Here is a 25318-nt window from a genome sequence, read left to right as displayed (position 1 = left end):
TCTTATCGCCTTCATCGTTACAGTTCGTATGTTTGACATTTGGCGGTTTATGTGACCCTTTGACACACCATTACACATTGAAACCTACGTCTATTAGCCCTCTTGACAAGCTGTACTCATGAAGCGATCAACGAACTAACCGCTGAATGAAAAGTTATTAAAAAAGAAGCTAATCGGAGCCATAATATAACGCGCGACTTATAGTCGAAACACGGAATATTGAGGCTCGACTTAACGACAGCATCTATGACTATTCCTCAGTTTTCCAGGTGCAGCCAATAAACAATGCACTTTTAAAGGGATCCTTACTATGATAAGATATATTGTACATGACAAGTAATGTGAACTGACTAATATTAAGTCAATAGGGTAATTAATTAGCTGTTCATAATTTGCCTCCCACTGAAAATTTTTCGACTTACCCTGCTGCACTCAAACTTCATTTTTACCCGCTCCCAACATATTTTTGCCTATTTCCTTCCCACTGTGAATGTTTGAAGCTCCCCTGCCCTGTGGCGAAAAAAACTTACCGGTTCCCTGCCCTGGAAAAAAAAACCCTCGAAATTTTGTCATTCCATTTCCCCTGCAGACATGAAGCTACCCTACCCTGTGATGAAAAAAAACCTGTCGATTTCCCCTGCCCTGAGAATAAATTCCCCTGAAAATTAACATTTCCTTGCAGAAACATACTGTAGTGGCCTTCTATTTGGTTTCCATCTCGCAGTACATATAGAGTGAGATGTTTGGTCAATCGATAGGCCAAGTAGTCTGGGTAACCTTTAAAAGGTATAAGTACTTGCCCTGTGTCCCCATCCCCGGAACACCATGGCTGAAATTCCCCTGTCCCGTTTTAAAAGTGTAGCTTCCCCTCTCCTCGTTTTTCACAAAGCCCTGTCCCCAGGACAATCAACCAATATCTGCCCTGCCCGACAAAAAAACTAAAATTTGCTCCCCTGCCACCTAAAAATATGTCCCCTGCCCTGGTAAAATTAAAATTTCCCCTGCCCTAAAAAATGCTTCCGGAATAGCTTTTCGATGAATAGCTCCGTTGGCTGCACCTGGTTTTCTTTGTCAAAAATTAACCCTCGAGTGTTTACATATATTCAGAAAATAGTTCGGTCCAAGATACAGGTTCTGTCAAGAGGCAGAGAACCGCTTCACGATAGCCACACATGGGCTGGCGGACTGATTGCAAGCATGTAGCGCGGCGTTACCGTGGCAACATCAAAACAATTCCTTGAGTCGGAATCGTAGAGGAGCCTGCTACTTTTTGGATTTGAAACATGCGTTACAACAACAGCATCACCAAAACCTTACAATCTTCGGTTGAACATAATGGCAGGTAAGTTTGTTCAGAATCCCCTTGTAATTGACAACGTGCTATAGGCGGCATTTGCATTCATGCCTTTCGGGCATCAACTCACCGTGCTTCAGAAGAGCTTTTGTGAGTAACCATGGATTTTGTAGAATTCCACCTTAAAGATATTTCGGGTACTGTCACATAACTGACAAGCAGTACTCTCTTAGTTCGCCCTCTTTTAACTCAGCTTGTTGAAAAGAATGAATATAGTCTATACTTAAATTGCTCCAAAGTCCACTGAACACAGTGTCTGCGGTAGATTGAAAGATTAAGTCGTATGGGTTTGATTTGGTGGAGAACCATACACGACTGAATATTTAAGTCTTTATTTACCGAAGCTACATTTGGAACTGTTAAATTATCGATTGCAGGCGAATTAAATATAGATAAAAATCTCGGCATAGAGAACCAAACAACTGTCTTTAGTGATCAGCACTATACAAGTGGATATAGTGAGATACTAGTGTGATAATCAATGTCGGTTACTCAATTACGCAGAACCAGGTGGATGAGTCTGTAAATGTCCGCCATGTTGCTTGTTGTCGTTGGAAACCATAAATAACAAAGATTGCCCTCTGAACTTTATGACCTTATGACCTTATGGCTTTATGACCACATTTTTCAAAGGCCATTAATTGAATGTTTTGGTTGCTAAGAATGGGCGTCATTCATGCGATGATGTTTACACACTTTTAAGCCAAGAATATCCAACAATTCAGCAACCTCTGAGCTGCATTCACAAACACCTCTGGAGGGGGTGGTAAAATAAAAAAAAATATCAGATTTTTTCAAATGCCTCCGTTTATAAACTTAAAACGCGTTCAAATTCCCCCCTTTTGGACAAGCTATAATTTTGAACCCCCTAAAAATATGACTGACCTAGATTTTGGTATGGAACGATTTTTCCGTGTATGTATGTCTCTTTGTGCGCGTGTCTGTGTCTGTGTTTTTTTTTTGTATGAAAAGTGGGCGCTGTTTATACATATTCTCTGCAGAAAAACCTCTTTTGAAACGGAAAAACAGCGATCACTTAAAAAGATCTGGAAACAGGGTGATTTCCCTCACATACATGCAAAAAAATAAACACAATTAACATAATTGTATAAAAGAGACATTAGCTCTGCCATTTTCGATGTTTTTTCATTACGTTTTTTTATTTGTATCAACTGCAGCTTCTTGTTCTACTCTGCACAGCATACTACAATAACAAATATCGAGTTTGGCAAAATACTATATGTAAATGTGTAAAGACCGTAATCATTGTTAATATGATGACAAATGAATTATACTCCGGACTTACATTACATTTTAGATAATGTTTCTGTTGACACATAGAACAAAGAGGCCGGAGAAGTACCATAAGATCTCGGTTGATGCCCACGGGTGTGAGAAAGTACCCAATGCATGTTTGTGTTTGTATTCTTAGCTGACCAGTACACATTGTTATTGAATACATAAACGAAATTTATCTTGTGTAATTTCGGAAAATGTTTCGCTGCTTTCAATGAGGGTCAATTAAATAATACCAATCTTGAAATATGTTGTCATTCTCTATTTTCAATTTCAGCATTTTTCCATACCTTGCGATTATTTGGTCTGGACATAGGATCAGTGCGCCCTCTATAATGACGTACACAACAACTGGTGACCTTTGGTTTGGCTAATAAAGAGAGATGTGCTCATTTCGTCACTTGAACATCTCGAATTACCAGGTGAGGAAAATTATTTTGAATTCTGCCGAAGTGCTAGTTAACCTGTAAGTAGTCAGGTTTGCAAACGTAAAAAATAGTGCTGCACAAACGGTTACCCGTGTCTGTCCGTCAAGATTACATGTCCATTTCATGGTAAAATCTGCTTTAATCGTACGCTTTTACGAAAGCTGTATGCACTGGAGACAGGTGAATGTTAAGTTTGGTGTTGGAAGTGTAGAACAATTACAGAAATATGCAGAACCTAGAGACAGAAAAATTTTGGAAGATTTAGGACGAAATGCCAAGTACCGGGGTATGGGCGTAGACTGAAATGAAAAATCAAATGTGTACAGCACAAAGTAAAATTATATAGGGGGATATATATATATATATATATATATATATATATATATATATATATATACATATACATATATTATATATATATATATATATATATTATATATATATATATAATATATATATATATATATATATATATATATATATATATTATATATATATTGGGGCGCACTAAACGTAAGGGCGGGGCAAGAATTGTATAAACCACATGGAGAACATTGAAAAGTTGCAGATTACAAGACTTGACGAGTAGAAAATCTGGAAGACTCCTAAAAATGGAAAGGAAATATACTTTAACCCCTGTCTTGCATTACGATAAGAACTATATATTTGAGGTAAAGAAAAAAATTGAAGTTTTCTTTTAGGAGTAAGAATAAATTAGTTTTTCAGCTAAAAGCAGTTCATTGATTCTTTGAGAATCGACGTGAAACTTGATAAGAACAATAACAATTATGGACGCCTCATGAAATTGAAAATATTTTTGACGTTACTGAGACGTCACATATATTTTCGTGTACTATTTGACAGTATTATGCTAGTCTTATATCAAACCAAGAAACATAAATAAGATAATCTACCCTGAGAATGTATTTACGGCACCGACAAATCGGACATCTGAGAGAAGGTTATGTACCGTAGAGGTAATTAATGGTAACATTTGAACTAAGAAGATTATTTTTAATATTTATGTTGTCCTAAGATACAACAATTACAGTGAACAAAAAGGGTGTTTCGGCAAAATTACGGCGGTTGCAAAATAATTTGTCAGGTTAACAAAACATCAAGCGCAAAATTCCAGCCTGACTAATTATCGTAGAAATCGAGCTGTCATGTGCACTGTTCTCGGTATATTTGCACTTGTCGACGTTGTGGTCAACCTAAATAGACACACATTCATAAATTGTCTATATGTGTTTAAAAAACTATGCGCAAGCCCTCTACCAAAACAGTGTTATAAATGGTATCAATATCGCGAACCGGAAGTGTATTGTGAGGGCAGAATGGGCATAGTGCTGTCGGTTTCGATATGTGCATCATACAATTCGTTTAAGCTAGGAGCCATATTTGAGCAACATTACCGGTTAAGACGCGGCAATCAAGATTTAAAATTAGTAGTAAGTATCTTGATAGTTTTGAAGTTCATGATAATTATAAGACCCTGCAGAATCCTTGCGAGAGTCGATGACTGACAAAATGCATAGAACCTTACTATTTAAGACCTTTGATATATGTTAGGGAACATAGCCATGATGATGTAAGATTCATACTTGTTCTTGCTAATTTTTCTCTAAATGATGTGAGGTAATTGAGAAAGCCATATCTATCAGATACATGTCTATCAGACAAGGTTGGGGATGGTAAACAGTGATCAGTTTGCACTTGTGTTTATTGACGGATTCTAACTCCGATTGCAAATGAAATAGTTTCTTTTGTGATAAACATGACAAGTACGAATAGTTCACAAACACCGATAATACAAGGGGCACAAGCCTGCCTTTCAGTAAAGAGCCATGTTGGACACGGGCTCAAGGTGAATAACAACACCATCGAAATTTCCATTGATAAGTATAAATCTTGATAGTTTTGGAATTGACAATAGGATTAAAAGTCTGACAAATTCTTGTGACAGTCTATGATCCATCGAAAAGTAGAAAGACTTAATCATATTGGACACTTTAAGATGCCGTGGAAAATGACCGTCTGACAGACAGGTTTGCTAATTGTTTTTATCCATATGAGACAGATGATCAACATAGTGAATTAGAAAATTATCAACGTCGCCAATGTGTTTATGTTGGAAAGATAGTTTGACGATGATAAACCCAACTCTGCATAAACGCCAATGTTCAGGGGTTCAAAGTCAAATTGCTGGTGCAATTTGACTCTGAACAAGGAAAAAACAAGAATTAAAAGAGAAGAACAAAGTCAACTATGTACGTAAACTCGATCAACACCTCTACGTGCAAATTTAATGTAAATCAAATGTGTTGTGCAACTCTGCTAGGTACTTAAGCCTACGCAGAATCATACGACATTGGGCAACAATAGGTACAGGGGGTCATAGGTTGTCCACATAAAAAACCGTATCGACTCCATAGCTTGTTCGTTTTAATTGCATAAGTATGGTTTGAATTGCAGAAATGCACCAAATAACGACATGCAAACGTACCGACCATCGGCATGTCATAAGGAATTGCAAACGTATCCGAGTCGCACATTTTGATAAATATCATTTAGAGTCAGGAGATCCACGTTCAAATCCATAGTCACGTATATGTGCCTGTTAACGCAACGTAAAAACTGCATTGCATCTACACTTAACTAGTGTCAGTATTATTGAGGGAAATACTTCATGGAAGTACTATAATGACTCAGAATTAATGAAATATTTTGGTCACAAGTATCGTTTATAGTTACTGTATCACCTTCATGACAAGCATGTGAATTTACAACATCATCAAATTCACTAAATTGCAAAAGCTGTACATTTTCACACCGCTGTGGCTAGCGCTTGATATCAAATTACAAGTGTAACGTAGCTTGACATTGGGAGTTAGCATACTTTGATTATTACGTATGCTCCCTGGACGAACATTTTTGGGTTGATTGGAATCACATTGATGAGAATCTCTTACTGTCACAAGGGTTTGTGATATCACTCTTAGCTTCCAAAGCAAATATTGTTTATCGACAAGATCGGTTTTTTCCTAGACCGTACTATGGATCGGTCCTAAACACAAAACGTACTGCAATTCTAGTGTTAATGGAGAGTTTAATTGGTAATCTATTTGGTAGGTTAATCAGAGAGCTGAATTTGCATGAAATTACTCTTGTGTAATTCATTAAGAGAGTTAATGAACACTTAACATAGACAAGATATATTTGAAAATACTCATCACAACCTGCCATGAGAGTATATTTGCGCCATCAAAGCATTGTTCATTTGAATGAAGGCCTTTTGATGACACTTGAACTACGTGCACTTAAATTTTAAAGAATGATGTTGTCCACAGATGTAACTGTGCTGAATGACAACACAGGAACTCCAGCAATATGATCGACCATTTCAAGTTAATCATTGATATAAGCAGTTAATTTACCTTTCAATATTAACTCTAAGCGTAGAGCCCCGACCTGACTAATCACAAGTGAAGTCATGTTGTCATAGTACATATATGTTGATATATTTGTTCTTTGCGATCTTCTGGCTGACCAGAAAAATAAAAATTCGATAAAATGATTCTATCATCCTAAAAACAGTTTCACCGCTGCGCTGCTTTGTCGTCAAAATATTATAATGACTATTACAAAACAGGCAATGACTCATTAGTAGCTATTGTCGCATGCGCGTAGTCAGTTTCGATACGTCATTAAAATATAAACCATTCTAGTTATATAGGCGCCATATTGGATCAACATTGCAGGTAAAGACGCGACGAACGATATTTCTAATTAGTAGTAAGTATCTTGATAGTTTGGGAGCTAATAATAATTATAAGACCCTGCAGATTCCTCGTGAGAATAGATGACTGACAAAATGCATGGAACCTTACTGATATTTAACACTATTTAAGACCTTTGATATATGTTAGGGACCATTATCGTGATGATTTCATATTCGTACGTGTTCTGGCTTATCTTCTATGAATGATGTGAGATAATTGAGAAAGCCATGTCTATCAGATACATGTCTATCAAACAAGGTCAGGAATGATAAACAGTGAGCAGTTTGCTCGTGTATTTATTGACGGATTCTAACTCCGATTGCAAATTAAATAGTTTCTTTTGTGATATGAATGACAAGTACGAATATAAAAATAGTTCATAAACACCGATAACACAAGGGGCACAAGCCTGCCTTTCAGTAAAGAGCCATATTGAACACGGATTTAAGGTAAAAAACAACATCATCGAAATTTCAATTCTGAACTATAGACTATGATTGTTTTGAAACTAAAAAGAAGATTAAGAGTCTCAAGAATCCTTGTGACAGTCTATGATCCATCGAAAAGTAGAAAGACTTAATTATATTGAACACTCTAAGATGCCTTAGAAAATGGCCGTCTGACAGTCAGGCTAAAGCTTGCTTATTGTTTCTATCCATATGAGAGCCATGATCAACATTGTGAATGAGAGAGTTATTTACGTCTCAATGTTTTTTATTTCCAAAACCAAGGTTTGCGATGATGTACCAAACTCTGCACAACAGCCAGTGTTTAGCGCTTCAAAGTCAAATCGCGTGTGAAATCGCATAGTGATTACAATGACAAATAAGACCATTAGTCAAGCGGAACAAAAATTCACAAACGCTGATAAAGCAAGGAAAAAAGAACAATCAAAAGAGAAGAGCAAACTCAAGTATGAACGTAAATTCGATCAACAGCATTATGTGCAAATCCAATGTCTGTTCTGCAACTCTGCCAGCTACTTAAGCCTACGCAGTATCATAAGACATGGGCAACAATAGGTACAGGGGGTCATAGGTTGTCGACATGAAAACCATATCGACATATATTTACCTTGTTCGTTTTAATTGCACAAATGCGCCAAATAAGGGCATAAAATTCCCGACCATCTGCTTGTCATAAGGAACTGCAAACGTGTCATACATTTGGATAAATATCATTTAGAGTCAGGAAGTCCACGTTCAAATCCATGGTCACTTATATGTGCCTGTTAACGCAACGAAAAAACTGCATTGCATCTACACTTAACTGGTGTCAGTTTTATTGAGGGAAATACTTCATGGAAGAACTATAATGACTCAGAATTAATGAAATATTTTGGTCACAAGTATCATTTATGGTATCACCTTTATGACAAACATGTGAATTTACAACATCATCAAATTCACTAAATTGCAAAAGCTGTACATTTTCACACCACTGGGCTTGATATCAAATTACAAGTGTAACGTAGCTTGACATTGGGAGTTAGCATACTTTGATTATTACGTATGCTCCCTGGACGAACATTTTTGGGTTGATTGGAATCACATTGATGAGAATCTCTTACTGTCACAAGGGTTTGTGATATCACTCTTAGCTTCCAAAGCAAATATTGTTTATCGACAAGATCGGTTTTTTCCTAGACCGTACTATGGATCGGTCCTAAACACAAAACGTACTGCAATTCTAGTGTTAATGGAGAGTTTAATTGGTAATCTATTTGGTAGGTTAATCAGAGAGCTGAATTTGCATGAAATTACTCTTGTGTAATTCATTAAGAGAGTTAATGAACACTTAACATAGACAAGATATATTTGAAAATACTCATCACAACCTGCCATGAGAGTATATTTGCGCCATCAAAGCATTGTTCATTTGAATGAAGGCCTTTTGATGACACTTGAACTACGTGCACTTAAATTTTAAAGAATGATGTTGTCCACAGACGTAATTGTGCTGAATGACAACACAGGAACTCCAGCAATATGATCGACCATTTCAAGTTAATCATTAATATTAGCAGTTAATCAATATTAACTCTAAGCGTATAGCCCCGACCTGACTAATCACAGTTGAAGTCATGCTGTCTTCCCGGGAGGGGGGTACTTGATCTGAGAAGTGGTAGGGGTGTGCGGCCGCACGTAAAAAACTCGGGCCCATTTTATACCTAAAATCTCGTTATTTTAGGACCCCTTTTGGGACCTTATGACCTTTGACCCAGGTCAAAAGTCATAGTGTCAAAATTTGCAAAAACGTAATCGGTAAAAAGCAAGCATTTGCATGACCGAGTTACTGGCAAAGCCTACCACTTTACTGCATTTACGGCTATGTTGTTGCCATGATTTCCGAAAAACGTTTTTCGAAATACTAAAACATTTGGGTGAAAGAAACTATCACCAAAGTTTTGTCCAGCTTCTTAAATTATCAGTTATCTGCTGTTACAGTCTGACTGGTGATTTTTAAAATTCCAAACTACAAGAAGCCTCGGCGTTCATCCATAAAAAAAGGCACTGCTAGTTTTCCCATGGTCGACCTGTTATGATAGTAGTAGTAGAGCCACTTTGTTTTGATATTTTCTATTGGGCAAAATTCTTCCATATATGGAGTTCTGACCACTTACTGACAGTGTTTTAAATAAAATCAATATTTACTTTGGCTAGAGCCAGGGGGTCTCTTTAATGGTTCCCCTGCCACACAAAAAGATATCGATGCATATTGAGTGCAGCTCAAAACCCTGATAGGAAGACGGGAACTGACAGTTGGAATTTGTTCTTGTGCGGCACTCAAAAATCGACCCCATTTTAGACCCTGGTTTACTGTGAATTGATACCTCTATTTTATACCAAGTTGCTGAAATACCCATCCCATTGGGCGGCACGTATACATATTGGCATGTAATGAAAGTGACCCCCAGGGCTGTCATAGTACATATATCTTGATATATTTGTTCTTTGCGATCTTCTGGCTGACCGGAAAAACAAAAAATTCGATAAAATGATTCTATCAGCCTAAAAACAGTTTCAGCGCTGCTTTGTCGTCAAAATATTGTAATGACTATTACAAAACAGGCAATGACTCATTAGTAGCTATTGTCGCATGCGCGTAGTCAGTTTCGATACGTCATTAAAATATAAACCATTCTAGTTATATAGGCGCCATATTGGATCAACATTGCAGGTAAAGACGCGACGAACGATATTTCTAATTAGTAGTAAGTATCTTGATAGTTTGGGAGCTAATAATAATTATAAGACCCTGCAGATTCCTCGTGAGAATAGATGACTGACAAAATGCATGGAACCTTACTGATATTTAACACTATTTAAGACCTTTGATATATGTTAGGGACCATTATCGTGATGATTTCATATTCGTACGTGTTCTGGCTTATCTTCTATGAATGATGTGAGATAATTGAGAAAGCCATGTCTATCAGATACATGTCTATCAAACAAGGTCAGGAATGATAAACAGTGAGCAGTTTGCACGTGTAGTTATTGACGGATTCTAACTCCGATTGCAAATGAAATAGTTTCTATTGTGATATGAATGACAAGTACGAATATAAAAATAGTTCATAAACACCGATAACACAAGGGGCACAAGCCTGCCTTTCAGTAAAGAGCCATATTGAACACGGATTTAAGGTAAAAAACAACATCATCGAAATTTCAATTCTGAACTATAGACTATGATTGTTTTGAAACTAAAAAGAAGATTAAGAGTCTCAAGAATCCTTGTGACAGTCTATGATCCATCGAAAAGTAGAAAGACTTAATTATATACAGCCAGGCTAAAGTTTGCCAATTGTACTTATCCATATGAGACCCATGATCAACATTGTGAATGAGAGAGATATATTTGATATAAGGTGTTTACGTTCGAAACCAAGGTTGAAAATAATATACAAACATTTGCACAAGCGTCAATGTTTAGCGCTTCAAAGTCAAATTGTGGGCCAAATTGCAAACGTATCGCACATTTAGAGTCAGAAGGACCAGGTTCAAATCCATGCTAACGGATATCTGCCTGTTTACGCAATTAAAAATCTGCATTGCATCTGCATTAGTGTCCGTTTTGTTGAGGTAAATAAGTTTCATGGGAGTACTATAATGACTCAAAGTTCATGAAATCGTTTTGTCATTAATATCGTTCACGGTATCACCTTTATGACAAGCATGTTAATTTACAACATCATCAAATTCACTTAACTACAAAAGCTATACATTTTCACACTGCTAGGCGTGATAACAAAGTACATGTAGCTTGACACTGAGTGTTAGCATACTTTGATTTTTACACCTGCTCCCTGAACAAACATAGTTGGGTTGATTGAATGGGATCACTTCTCCAATAAGGTAAATGCTCTCCAAATCACCTTTTTGAGAGCCTCTTTATCCTACCATATTTAGTAATATAACGCTTAGCTTCGCAAGCAAGTCCTGTGTATCTACAAGATATTTTTTTCTAACCGTACTATTGATCGTTACTAAGCACAGAAAGTTCTGCAATTTTAGCTTGGAATTGCTAACATACCTAGTAGATGAGGCATAGAGCTGAATTTCCATGAAATTACTCTTAAAACTACTCTTCTTGTAATTCAGTAAGAGAGTTAATGCAGAAATCAAACAGAGACGAAATACTGAAAATCATACCCATCAAACCTTCCTTGAGAGTATATTTGCGACATCAACGCATTATAAATTTGAATGAAGGACTTTTGAAGGCACTTGAACCAAGGGCACTTGATTTTTAAGAACGCTTTTGTCCACTAATATAACTGTGTTGAATGTCAACACAGGACCTCCGTGGCTATTTCGAATTAATCATTAATATAAAGCAATCGTTTTACCGTTCAAAATTAACTCTCAGCATACTGCGACCTTACTAATTATCAAAGATGTCATGCTGTCATGGTACACAGATCTTCTGGCAGACAGGAAAAACAACAAATTCTTTACCATTAGTTTCCGCACTATTTTTCTCTCAAAATATTGTAATGGGTGTTACAAAGCTGGATGTAACTCATTAGTAGCTAAGGTCACATGGATGAAGTCGGTTTTGATCCATACACCATCTTACCAGCCTTTTCAGTTGGCAGCCAATATTGATTTGGGATTGAACATGAAACCAATGTAATCTAAATCTCTGTTTAGAAATTATAATAGTTATAGATTTTAAATTAACGACAAGGTTGTGAGTCTCAAGGATCCATATGATGGCCGATGATCTAATTTATCATATCTATGAAAATGTTGCAAGATTGAACATTATTTCAAACTTCAAGATATTTTGGAAAAAGTACCATGCAATAGTAATGAGATAAGATAGAAAAATAATGCTTATCACATAGTATCAAAGTGACGACCATGCTCTTTGTGCGGGAATATGTTAGCGATGATAAAGTGAGCCCTTTGCATATGCAGGAATTCAGAGGTCTAAAGTATGATTGCAAGTGAAGAAGCAATGTGATAAGTACGGCAGCCCTAATGACATTAATGCCGATCGGCACAAGAAACATGATTCAAAAGGTCGCACGTGAAGAACTTTTCATGGTCCAATATATTATTATAATCTCTATCCATCCAAACGTCTCCCGATTTCGAGCGCATTGGATCTTCATGAGGAGTGTCGCTCTGTCAGCAGGTGTCGGGCGCGCAACATCATAGTGTAAGCTAGGCTACACCTATACCACCTTTTTTGAGGTAGACCGTGCAGGGCGACCCTTTATTGCTCCCTTGAGCTTGTACAAATAATGATGAGAAACGTTTTTATACAAATGTGACCCGGAATAAAACATAGTGAATTAGAGAGTTATTTACGTGACTATGGTGTTTATTCTGAAAATCGAGGTTGACGGTGATATATCGAGCTATGTGCAAGCGCCATTGTCCAGGAGTTCAAAGTCAAATTACAAGACTTGTGAAAACGCTTAGTGATAACAATGACAAAAAGACCAATAGTAATAACGGAACAAGAATTACAAACACTGATAAAGCTAGGGAAAAGCAATTAAAAGAGAAGAAGAGAGTCAGTACATGAACCCAATCGACAGCATTGCGTGCAAGTCAAATGAGCATAGCAAATGTGCGTTCTAGGTACTTGAGCCTACGCAGGGTCATACAACATTGGGCAACATTAGGTAGAAGGGTCATCGGTTATTGACATGAAAACTATATGAACACTTAACAACTTGCTTGTTTTAATTCAACAAATACACCAAGTAAGCGCGCGAAAACTTACCGACCACCTGCAAATCATAAGGAACTGTAAAGGTGTTACATATTGATAAATTCCAATTCGAGTTAGACGTGTTACCTTCAAATCTATGGTTATAGCTGCCTGATTAATCCATGACATTTGCAGAAAGAAAAAAGTTTATTGCAAACGCATTGGTAGCCGTTTTGTCGGGGGAAATACTTCACGGGAGTATTATAATGACCCATTGTTCATGAAATCTTTCTGTCACAAGTATCATTCTCTGTATCAGCCTTATGACAGGCATGTGAAGTTACAACATCGTCAATTTCATTAGTAGACTGTAAAAGCTGTACATTATAACTGCCAGGCGTGACATCAAAATACCTTTGCAAAAGTATTTATCATACGTTAATCATTAAATATGCTTGCTGAACACGCATAGTTAAGTTTACTGTATTTGATCACGTGCCTAATAGGTCAAATTTTCTCTAAATCACACTTTGAGAGCTGCTGAATCCGTATCATAACACGCTTAGCTTTCAAAGCAAATACTGTTTATCGACAAGATGTTTTTTCTTGACCAAATTTATTATGGATCGAACCAAAGCACAAACATTCCTGCAATTCTAGCTTAAAAGGGGAATTTTATAGGTCACCTACCTTGTAGGCGAGGCAAAAAGCTGAATTTGCGTGAAATTACTCTAATTTTAATTCGGTAAGAAAGTTAATGAACAAATTAGATTGACAAAATATACTTTGAAATGTTCATCACAATCTGCCTTGGGGGTTCATTTGCGACATGACGGCACTGTAAATTTGAGGGTACCTGAAGTAAGATCACTTGACTTGCAACATTTATTGTAGACCAAATCGGGGTGTTGACAAAGAAACCGGCTATTTTCAATTAATGTATACATTTTACCAGTGGCACTGCGAAACTTCAACCTGTCAAACTACTTAATTTTTGTCTGGATGTCAAGTTGTCAATATATACAGATCTTGATATATGTGCATTTGCTGATTCTGTTGCCGACCTAAAAGATGCCTTATTTTATTGAAGTATTTTAATGGAAACACATTGAAGCGTAACTAAACTAAAGAAAGACGTGATAAACTACCATGTAAGCGAAACAGAGACAGAAGTTACTTAATAATCTACACTGAGAATGCAATGTGTCTTCTACATATTGGAAATCTAAAAAGCTATGTCCTGAAAAGCAATACTTATGGATAATATTTTACATGAGAGCATTTAGTTGGCAGAAGTGTTGTCCACTGATATTACTGCGCTGACTGGCAACATGAGAGCTTCAGCAAAATAATGCAACACTCCAAATTAATAATTCATATGAAATAATCACTCTATCCTGTCTCAACATCAACCTAAACTTTGAACACATAACCCCTACTTTGTTACATTATCATAGCACATATGCTCTCATGAATGATGCATAGATCTTCGTGTATTTGCATTTTTTGATATTATAGGCGATCTGAAAACAACAAATACGATGGCATTACTCTATCTTCCTTAAAATAACTTCAGCTCAAGTTTTCTTCCAAAATAACGTTATGAATGTTATGAAGCAGGAAGTGAGTCACCACTCACTAAGGCCACGTGCGTGTCGTCGGTTTCGATTTTTACGCCATTTTTTACCATAGGCAGTAGAGGGGGAGTACTATGTATGATCTAACCCTCCTTTCAGATGGCAGCGCTATGGAAAGTTTAAATAAAGACTTAAAGTAACTGTAATTGTATTATTTTTGTCTTCATATATGCTAGCAATCGTTTTGGGGTGCAATTTTATTTTATTCCGTCATCTTGCAAGCTCCCCTGCACGATATCAAATTTTCCATCCCTTATAATGTTGAGTGAGATGTAAAGGAATTTTATGTAAAGGAACGTGGCATAGCTTATAGATAAAGCCACTTTCAATACTTATGCCAGGAGCAGAATAAAAATGAAGTCCCAAAAATGTAAGATGTTTCCTATTATTTGTAAACTGTTTGGCCTGAGTGTCAAAGAAAGCGGCCATACACAAATATCTCCTGCTGCATGTGTCGTGTAAGCATTCGTGTTACTTGTGTTACAGACACTTGACCTTGTCTTATGCAATAGTAAGGCACGTAAGGCGTTCTTTGGTGATAAACCCTTACTAATTTATATTCTTATCTTTGATTGCAGATAAGGTTTCATTATGGGTTGTGCAGCCTCGGTACATAAAGGGGTCGTACATCCAATAACTTCGCCACAACGTGTTAGCAGGGGCACACCAGTCCAGGTAAGGAAGGCCCTTGCAAGGTCGAACGAGCCATATAGTAACATCCATTCAAGTCTATGTTTGCAGTCTATAAAAATTTTTAAATTCAAATAAAAGCACAGAGCGTTAATTACAACTGAGAATGTGAAAGTACTTTGATTTCAAGACAGCATTGTTTACAGTTGCTAATTATACACACATGTATAAATGAAGTATTTCACAAATGTGACAAACGTATATGGCAACTAGTGGGTTCTCACTCAGCTGCGCCATCGACAAACTTACTAAAAAACTGTTTCAGTGTTTTCATCAATGATTTAATAAGTGGTCGCCCTTTCCTGATATACGGTAGCGTTCATAGGTTTAAGTTTCTTTTATCTTTCTTCCGTTACTTCACTCCTTTTGTTCTCAATCATATACTTTTACGCTTTCAAGATTGCACCTCCTGTGCATAATTGCTCTATTTTCCCCTTTACCGTAAGTAATGTCCATCTACAATTGCAGGCTCGTGGACAAGACTCAGATGCTGTGGGAAGAAGGGAAGTGGAACATAACAGACCATATCATGTAAGACGTAATTCACTTATGTTGTTCACTTTACCATTTTGATAATGATCCTGTGTGTCTTCAAGAGTTCTAGACATCTTTGATCGTTCGAGTCACATGAAATGAGAATTTTAATAACTGTATAATAACTACTTGACAAAACACAGTCAATCTTATTATTACTAAGGCCATATAGATACATGTCACACGAGGTATTTAGTAGATAAATTCACGTTTTAGCAAACGGTAAAGTGATCACATATTTAACGACATTATTATTGTTGAAAAATTTGTTCTTTTGTTGTTAGTAATCGATTCCTTGAAGATAATGGCACATTACTAAAGCTTAATTCTATTTTCAGACAGTAAGGATTGCTTTCAGCAGTTTTGTTTTTTCTTACACAGCCAATTCAGTCGAACGGCGACTCTGACGAATTCAAGCTGTCAAGTGTGCAAAGAAGTAGAGAGAACAGTTCCCTTGGAAACGACTCATCGTCGACGACATGATGAACTGAGTTGCTGTCTCTATTATATTGTCGCGGCTATTCTCAATAGAATACTTTCCGATCAGTACAATTATCAGCCATGGTAGTCAAAATTTTTTTCTGACACTTCGAGTTCGTATAACAAATGGTATATTACTCCTTTTTACTTACTGCGCTCTTTTTACCTACTTGCTACTAGTAATCCATCAAATTTTAAAGTTGATGCCCGGTGTTGATGTACATGCTTCAGCCACAGTTATACAACATACATTTTTGAGGTATTTTACTCCATATGTATTTTCACTTTTAATTATCCGTTGCATTTCAAGATCAGTTTACGTTTACCAAAACATTTAAGTATCCACAACTTTAAGTACAATTTTACTAATAAGTATTGAGATCACCTAGTTTATCATCGTATAGGTTGACGATGTTTATATTGATGTGTAAAATTCTGAAGTGATGTGCGATAACGATGGGTACCTAGTTTCTTTGCCAAAATGAGACTGCCCTTCTTAAGTACTCTTGATGGTGAACCACATTAGTCTGTTATCATGTGTATGTTCATCATGGAAGCAATGACATTGAAGTACCGAGAAGTTCTCTTCTTTCATTGTGAATTGGCAAAACAGACATGTTTTGAAAAAATCACTTGTTCACACCTCCAGCAATTTAAATGCCTGAATTTGTATCTTTCTATCAAATCAAGTGTGGACACTGATGAAGGACAAGTGATTTGTTCGAAACATGTCTGTTTTCTTATTCAGAGTGAAAAAAGAGAACTTTTCTGTACTTCAACATTACAATGTGGCACATTGATTGTAAAATGATTTTAAAAAACAACTGCGGCGGCTGCCTTACTATTGGCTAAGTGACATAATTAGATAATGCAACCCCTGAGAAATGATCAATTTCATTATCGATATATCAATATCTAATTTCCAACTGTTACGTCTGAGCTTCTCAACACCATCTGTCGAAATAAGTAACTGAGGATCAGTCTAATAAAAGCAAATAACATGGAAAGCAGACTATTATCAATGATTTAATTAAACATTGTTGTGACATAGGGATATTCTAAGCAATCCTAATCACACTAGTTTTAGAATATCATGTAATTACAGCATCAACTATTTTAGCCTATTACTGTTTCCTCTAAGATATGCATCTCACTAGTCAACCAAATTACGAGTAAGGCTGCAAGAAAATCTATGCCGGAGCGTCATAATTTGTTTTCGCATTAATACCTGGGCTCGCTCGTTGCATCTTACCTCGATGTTTGAACTCACCCGTGCGTGCGTTGAAAAATGTCGGTTGAATGATCTTTAGCATATGTGCCGAGAAGCGATTTTTGTTACTCATGTGATAATGCTGATACTCTGGATAGCCCGTTGCGATGGTCCTGCTGCGCAGGTGTACTCCTTTCTGCTGTCTGCAGTCCAACGACAAATTCCGGATATAAGAATTTTATGAATTTATAAACGCCCTGCGAGTAATTGTTCTTCCTAAACGCATATAAGAAGTTCTATAATTAGATATTTGTAATCTAAGCTTACCTATGTTCAAGCATCTCATTTTCCCAAGAGAGTGGCCGTCATTATTACTTTCTAGTGACTATATCAATGTTCAATCGTTGTTTTACCTTTATAATCATTGTTTGTGTTTCTAGAAAAAGGGGATGACATGCGTTTCTTGATTGGCTTGCGTATATTAGAGGGAATATGGATTTTTTTCAATTACAATGTGTCATATCTTTAGTATAGGTAAATTCATCTAAACTTCACTAATACAAACACACCGTATGTAGATGTCCCTGCCATGTTATTTTTGTCATTTTAACAAACTACGATCTAACATGTATTAGTTATTAAGTTACAATACTAGTGTTCTAATGTAAAAATTATATGTGATGCCATGTGTTTAAATTTATTTTATTTGTGGAAATAATTAATTTATGTGGCATTTTTGATTTTTTTATAGACTGTCTTGTAATTATTCTTCTGGCATTAATAAAGTGAAGGCCCAGTCCATTGATCTTTCAATTGAAATTACATTGTATCATATTCTGTGCTTGTTTAAATATCAATTAAATGTATCAGCAAATTTCCAAGTGTTCCTTTAATTCAGTAACCGAATGCGAAGTATAATCAAACATCCAATGAATAGCAATGGAACGTTTTATCATTTTCACAAAGTTCCAAGCTTCTCTTCTGGGACGAAAACATTATCAAACATTTTGTACCAGGGGATCGTTTTCAATCTCCAGGATAAAATCCTTGGTTGAAATAATGGTCTTTCTACCAGTTTCTTACACCCTCGCAAAAAAGTTATATTTGTAGTGGATAAGTTTATTGTATATTCGACGAGTCATGGAAAAGCGCCATCAACGGTAGCACGACATGTTGATGTTAGAACGTTTCCCGACATCTTGCCTAGAAATTATACATTATTTAATCGATTTCATATTGTAATTCTAGTAAGCTTGTTGTATGAATGCACCAATGAAAAATGCTAACAGTGAATTGCATTGGCATTGCATGTTGGTACAGCTATCTACTACATAGGGTAACAACACGATTTTACAGTTGGATATAGTATCGACAAAATATTAAGGATTGTACCAACATACATGTCGTATGAATGGCTCATATTTCTGCACATTTTCACTTGACATAATTTGACAAGAAACGAAATATATATTCCTTACCGGTTTTCCTCGCTATCGTCAGGAGAAATAGGACAAGTCACCACAAAATCTGGACACGCCAATGACATTGTTTTCAAAGGTAGCAGTAACCCAAAATGTTCTTAATCCAAAGACGGGTAGGAGTCGAACTCTCGAACTTTCATCCCACTTGTCCAAAGCAGTATATATTGGGCACTTGAAATTAATGGAAAGGCCTAATGTTTTATATTCCATGAATCTTCTTCGGTTGTAAACCTTATTGTGTCAAATTGATATCAGTTGAGCAAAAACGCGTGTGGACGAGGAGTCTGTCATATTCTGGCCACTGGGAGTATGGGATCAATGGTGTGGGAAACATCGATCCAACACACTAAGAAATCGTTGAACACTGTGTGTATAAATGCGTATGTACGAAAGCGGTATATTATTACACGAGCTCTGATCGGGTAATAAACGACCTTTCGTTCCGAGTGCAAAATATTATCCAATGGCGTGATGAGTAGCAAACGTACCGGGACCATAAAGTAATGCCAGATCGCCATATAGTGGCGGACGACAGTATTGTTGTCACGATTTTGGATAATGTTGTACGTCGTTGGTGACAAATTTACAAAAGGCGTTCGAATTCGCCAAATAAGAAGTAAACATGGGCCGCTTGGCTGGCTTGGAACATATCATATCGCCACTTTTTTTCTGATGGGTATCTCGTTCGGAGAAGACGTTGAATTATCGGCAGTGAAAGTTGCCAAGGAGTTCGTGTCAATGACGCGGAATAATACAAGGCAATGAAGTAGGTCACGCACTTAAATAATCATGCAATATATCCAGTGTGAATTTAACTCGTATTGTGGTCATGTGAGAAAAAGAATCTCGCACAGCAAGGACCTGGGATCAGATTTTTCACACTCGTTGACAATATTCTGTCTAACACGAGCCGCATCCCCAACTCGTGTGAAAAATCTCTGATCCCAGGTGCTTGAGGGTGTGAGTTCTCGATTGTACGGTATTTATTGTAATATTAATTTCACGTGTTTGGCAATATTATCGTTCATGAAATGGATAAAAAGACATACAATATTTCATTATATTTCTTATTATGTCATTATTGCATCTAGTATAACCTTCCTTGTAATGAATATTTAGTGTACACTCAATCTATTCTTCTCGAAATTCGCTAGACTCTAAATTATCTTGCATTTTAAACTGTAGAAATATTACCTGAGAAGCAAAAACTGTTACATATTATAACAATTAAAACATTATTTTCAGAATACTTGGTCCCAGTAGATCAATTGCCCACAACAAAACCAATTACCAACAAGGTAATTTAAAGTATGTAGCCGTATATCACATGATGGCGGTGCAAACAAACCCGTGTGTACATGCCCGCATGGATACATTCATTTCTATTGGCGTGCACGCGATTTTGTTTTATCGTGGTCCGCTGGAATACCAGGTATAACTGTTGCCTCGCCATCGAGGATGCTAATGGTATGTTTGCGAAAGATACACTCACACAGCTGTTCAATAAAAAACCCCAAATAATTCATGGCTATATTAAATAAACTAATCAGCCCTGCTTATCCATCTCTGTATCCGTGTTGCAAACAATATATGTCTGCAAGCCTACTTTATCTAGCTTCAGCCTGAGGTGTAAGTCTGCTTGAAGTTGCATTATTTTCTAAAAAGATTTCATAACATGCTCACAAGGAATGACATCCAGAACCGGCACACCGAAGCAGTGCAAGAATCCTACTGTATTTTGTGAATTCTGAATTGACATTTCATCATATTTCACTGAGGCTTGTTTTTACTAAAAACCGTTGCTAGCGCTATATTAACAAGTTCTAAGTAATTCAAAGTCTGCGATTTGATAAAAAAGAGTACTCTTCTTAACGTCTCGATAAATATGAGTACATAAATGTAAAGTATATATATCATGCCTTCTACCTGTGGCCTGAGAGCTAAATCATGACTACTTTAAATTCATTATTGGCACAAGACAAGAGTGTATGTGAACCGTCTTTTATTTTCCGTAATCATAAATGAGTAATCAGATTATATGTGCAATAGCAGTCTATGAGATCAGACTACGTTAATGAAAACGTTCCTATATTTGTATTTAAATGTACCCTGGTGATATTACCGATTATGTTTACTTGCAAATATATTCACAGCGTATAAAATCAACTTGAGCAATTTTATAAGCCTAAGGAAAAGGATGCCAATTCGTCCAAACAATAATTACTGTCTTTCCGTAACAGAGCTGTGTCAGATGATATGAGAAATGGTTTCAGAAGATGAAAGTTAACTGTTTATCACTATAATTATTAAGAATTATTTTGTTATCAAGGCTATCTTCAGCTCCTGCAAAGTCAAATCTCGTTGGCTAGGAGCTAAATCATTATTCAATTAAACTTTAAGAACAATTATGGAAAGTCGATTTTAAATTCATCAAATGTTTACTACAATTGTTGTTTCTCAAAGACATTCAGCAAGTAAAAATTCGTTTAGATATTTAAAATGCGTAAATAGTCATGTTACTACACCATTCGAACTATGCAGACTCCAATTATTATTAACTTTTATGTCATTTTACTGAAAGGGTTAAAGAATGTTATCAATATATCTCGCATTCCACTTAACATTACTTGAAATGTTGAAAAACGATATCATTAAAAATGTTCGATATTTTACTGAATTTTCTACCCTTGGTGGGTAGTACTGTTAGAGGACGGAATTTTTCCCGAGGCTATCTGATCCCGGTTTAGTGATGTATTCATTGACTTGATTATAAGCTTGTGTGCGATATACTGTAGAAAATGTTTTTCTGCGAGAGTATTGTGAACTCTTTGGCTTCTAGAGGCGTCGTTGTCCAAAAATTGCAACAACTTATCTAGGTTATTGAATCACTCCTTTCAGAGGCGAAGATTTATCCGAGCGCCCTTGACTGCTGATGTCTTTGCAATGTTAATGTATGCCGTACGTTGTGAATTCAAATATGATCGAGGAATTACTGAAATCGCCTCCTCATGAGGTTCTTGTAGAGTTACTTTTGCTACTCACTTCAACCATGGAGGTAGCAGAGACTACTTTTTCGATATGGTTTTGAAATAATTTTGTTAATGAAAATTTACAGTGGAAAACGATCATGGGTTTTTCGTAACTTTCACACAAACTGTTGAGAAACGTTAAACAAAGATAGCTACTTCTTAATTCCTTGACAATGAAGACAGATTGTCATGCATCTTTTCAGTTCCCTCCAATATCCTGTGTTTACACATAGTTTTAATTCTTTCTGACGTGTGACTCATCTCTAACCAATCAAAGTCAAAGACACTTACTTTCCCGCCAAAACCGGCTATATCACAGCCTGAATTAGCCACTTTACTTTAGTATATGTTTATGTACAGTATAGTGTATGTGTATGCGTATACTCAGAGCACATCGCTCACCACTGGATCTGGTCGTCACTTATCCACCCACTGATACATTATATTATTGTAGCAGTAGTTCATCGTAGCTGTAGTAATAAAGTTTGAAGAAATACGGCCGACGCCTCTGTCTCCATCACTTGAACTCAAAAGATCCTGCTTCGTAAACAATCCCACACAAACAGTAAAAGACTGTTGTAAAGAGAGCGTAAAGAGAGCGTATAAGGGGTCAAGAATAGCCCCCGTGAAACGATATTTAACTGATAGTTGATGAGAGAACGTTATCAATAGTGACTGTTTAATCGCACCGACAGGTAGCTAGAGCATACATCATCATATTAGAGTACTATTCTTTACAAAATATGGCATCATTATTTAAGTAACAACGCTCTCCGCACGAGGGTATACACGAGATTGTGGTACAGTGCGCGACACATAGCACGAGCCGATAGGCTCGTGCTATGTGGAGCGAATCGTACCAAAATCGAGTGTATACCCGACTGCGATGGGGTTATTGCTATTATAGTATATCACCTTGTGTGTCTTTGCTGTCTTGCTTGGGTATTTTCATGACTTTAAGCCCCAAATGCAGAAAACGGATGTATGAGAGATCGAACGTCGGAAATTCAGCGCCCGGGACCGACCATTTTCATAAGCTTGGATTACGTTGACAACAGATGCACACAGTATCCTACGATAACATACGCATTACGTTCATCAACATTGCATTTTATTCATATGCAACGTGAACACTCCTTGCGACCTGCTGCAGACACAGAAAATGGGTCAAGAGTTCAAATCACAAGAAAAAGTTACAATATTTCTGTTCTGAATGTTTTTGCATACTAAAAGTAGATTTATCTCATTTTGTACCGATGCGTCATCGTTACATTCAGTCTTGGTACAGTGACGTTACCGGCGCTATTTTTGAATAATGGATAATTTAGACGTTATTGTACCAGTAAACAGAGAGTTTTGAAATAGACCAGACTTGGGATGACAGAAACTGTGATCAACAGTTTTGCAGAGTGTACTGTCCGATTCAGCGAGAGCTGGACGCTGACACGGCTTGTCGCATTTGATGTCAACTTTCGTCGCAGTCATCAGGAGTCATCGCATTGTTATTTTGAACTTCTTGGGCTGCATCGTTAGAACATCCTCGTCTGTTACAGCATAGGTGGTGCCTACGTGTCCGTCCACAGGGGTGGGTAGGTGTTTTGTTGTATTGCTAATAAAGGTTTATTCTACCAACCTTTGGTGTTTCGGCCTTGCACTGCCCTTGACTACCTTGCAAAACCAAAAGCCTTTTGTTATACCTTGGCTGGTGCGTTTGTTGTTGACTTTGTCAAATTTAATCCGATGATAATCTGGTGAAAGCGTCCACGGATTAGTAATTTACCTTTGCTTACTTTGGCGAATTAGGCAATCAAACTCTTCAGATAATAGACGCAACAGTGACAAAACTTCGCTTAAGATTGTCAAAGGAAAAATACGATAAAAGAATGCGTCACAAAACCAGTGCAAACATAAGACAAAGACACCAAAGCTGTAAAGAAAGGTTGGTGGTATAAATCTTAATTGGCAATATATATTATAGTCAAACGTATTAAAATAAAATAAACCATAGCAAGAAGAACCTTGTCCTGAGGCCAAGACACCTCTACCCCTGGGGACGGACTTTTGTAGCATTCCCTATGGTTACAGCCCAAAATATTGGCAAAGAATATCTGACATACCGTTACCGTGAGGGAGTGTCAATTTATTTGTGTATGAACGAATACTAGCTTCATTTTAAAGAGCTGTGTGTCGCGTCTCGACTCCCGCTGAATCAAGCAAAAGTGCATGGTGCGCCGTTGCCCTAATATGCAACGATTTGTGTACATCAAACCCAAATGTGCTGCTTCAGAGGTGTCTTTTATCATTTACCTCCAACTTATTTTCAACAAGAGGTCAGTTACAGACCTATACTTCTATCTGTGTGTCGAAATTCGGACTTCGGTCTTTGAAACAAAGCGGTACGTTCAAATGCACCGACTGGACAATTTTCGAAAATACTTCGTGCGCCTATGGTTTAGGGGCCCGTTTTACCACTGCTAAAACAGTATTTTAGCATCGGTGGAATGAGCTCTCGTCCAATCAGAATGGTGCATGGTAGCATGACATAATATAATATAATAATATATAGACATCTTTTTTGCACTCATACAACATTGGATAAATCATTTGCCTCATTATTATAATTTCCTACATACTATCACAAGCTATGTTTCAAGGGGCTGCTGTTCTGTCCTCATTTGTTTAAACCTTAAATGTGTATGCATAGAACACCAAGAATCATTACTTATTCCATTATTGACATGCATTCATTTAAACATACATAGTTAAAATCACCAGTGGACAAACACAAAAGAGTATGAAATGTATGTCAAGCGTCCAATATACTGCTTACAAATAGAGGCACCTATTTCTGGCGCAAACACACAGAGAGAATAGATAGAAGTCATTCTTTGTCAATAACATTTCATAGCATGCTGGCAATGTTCCAAGCACCTCGATGCCAGAGTTTAAATCTAAACTTTATACAACACATCACAGTGCAGATGGATAAACACTATTTTCGTTTTAATAATTGGACATTGCCATGAGCGGCAATGGTATAATATATTCTGCAATGCGTGACGTAATAACATACTTTACAGAGCCTGTTTTAATATCATAATGACTCGATATGAGTCGATAAATACAATATAGATATACAATATAGAATACAGAGTCTCTGCCTTTGTAATAAATCTGGTAGCGTTAATTCTCTTACATTGCTCTTAGTGTTTTATTATTCTGC

At 36.8% G+C, this 25318-nt stretch overlaps 1 long non-coding RNA gene across 1 annotated transcript; it reads left to right on the top strand.

The window, feature by feature from the left end:
- The first annotated feature begins 1248 nt into the window (after positions 1-1248).
- LOC139128336 (uncharacterized) lies at positions 1249-17382 on the top strand. The gene is made up of 5 exons (XR_011551259.1): positions 1249-1342; positions 2928-3072; positions 15250-15346; positions 15830-15892; positions 16277-17382. It is a non-coding gene; the product is annotated as an uncharacterized lncRNA (long non-coding RNA).
- Positions 17383-25318: the final 7936 nt, after the last annotated feature.

This window comes from Ptychodera flava, unplaced genomic scaffold (genome assembly GCF_041260155.1).
Source record: "Ptychodera flava strain L36383 unplaced genomic scaffold, AS_Pfla_20210202 Scaffold_50__1_contigs__length_938362_pilon, whole genome shotgun sequence".
Taxonomy (NCBI): domain Eukaryota; kingdom Metazoa; phylum Hemichordata; class Enteropneusta; family Ptychoderidae; genus Ptychodera; species Ptychodera flava.
This window is presented reverse-complemented; position numbering and strand designations above follow the sequence as displayed.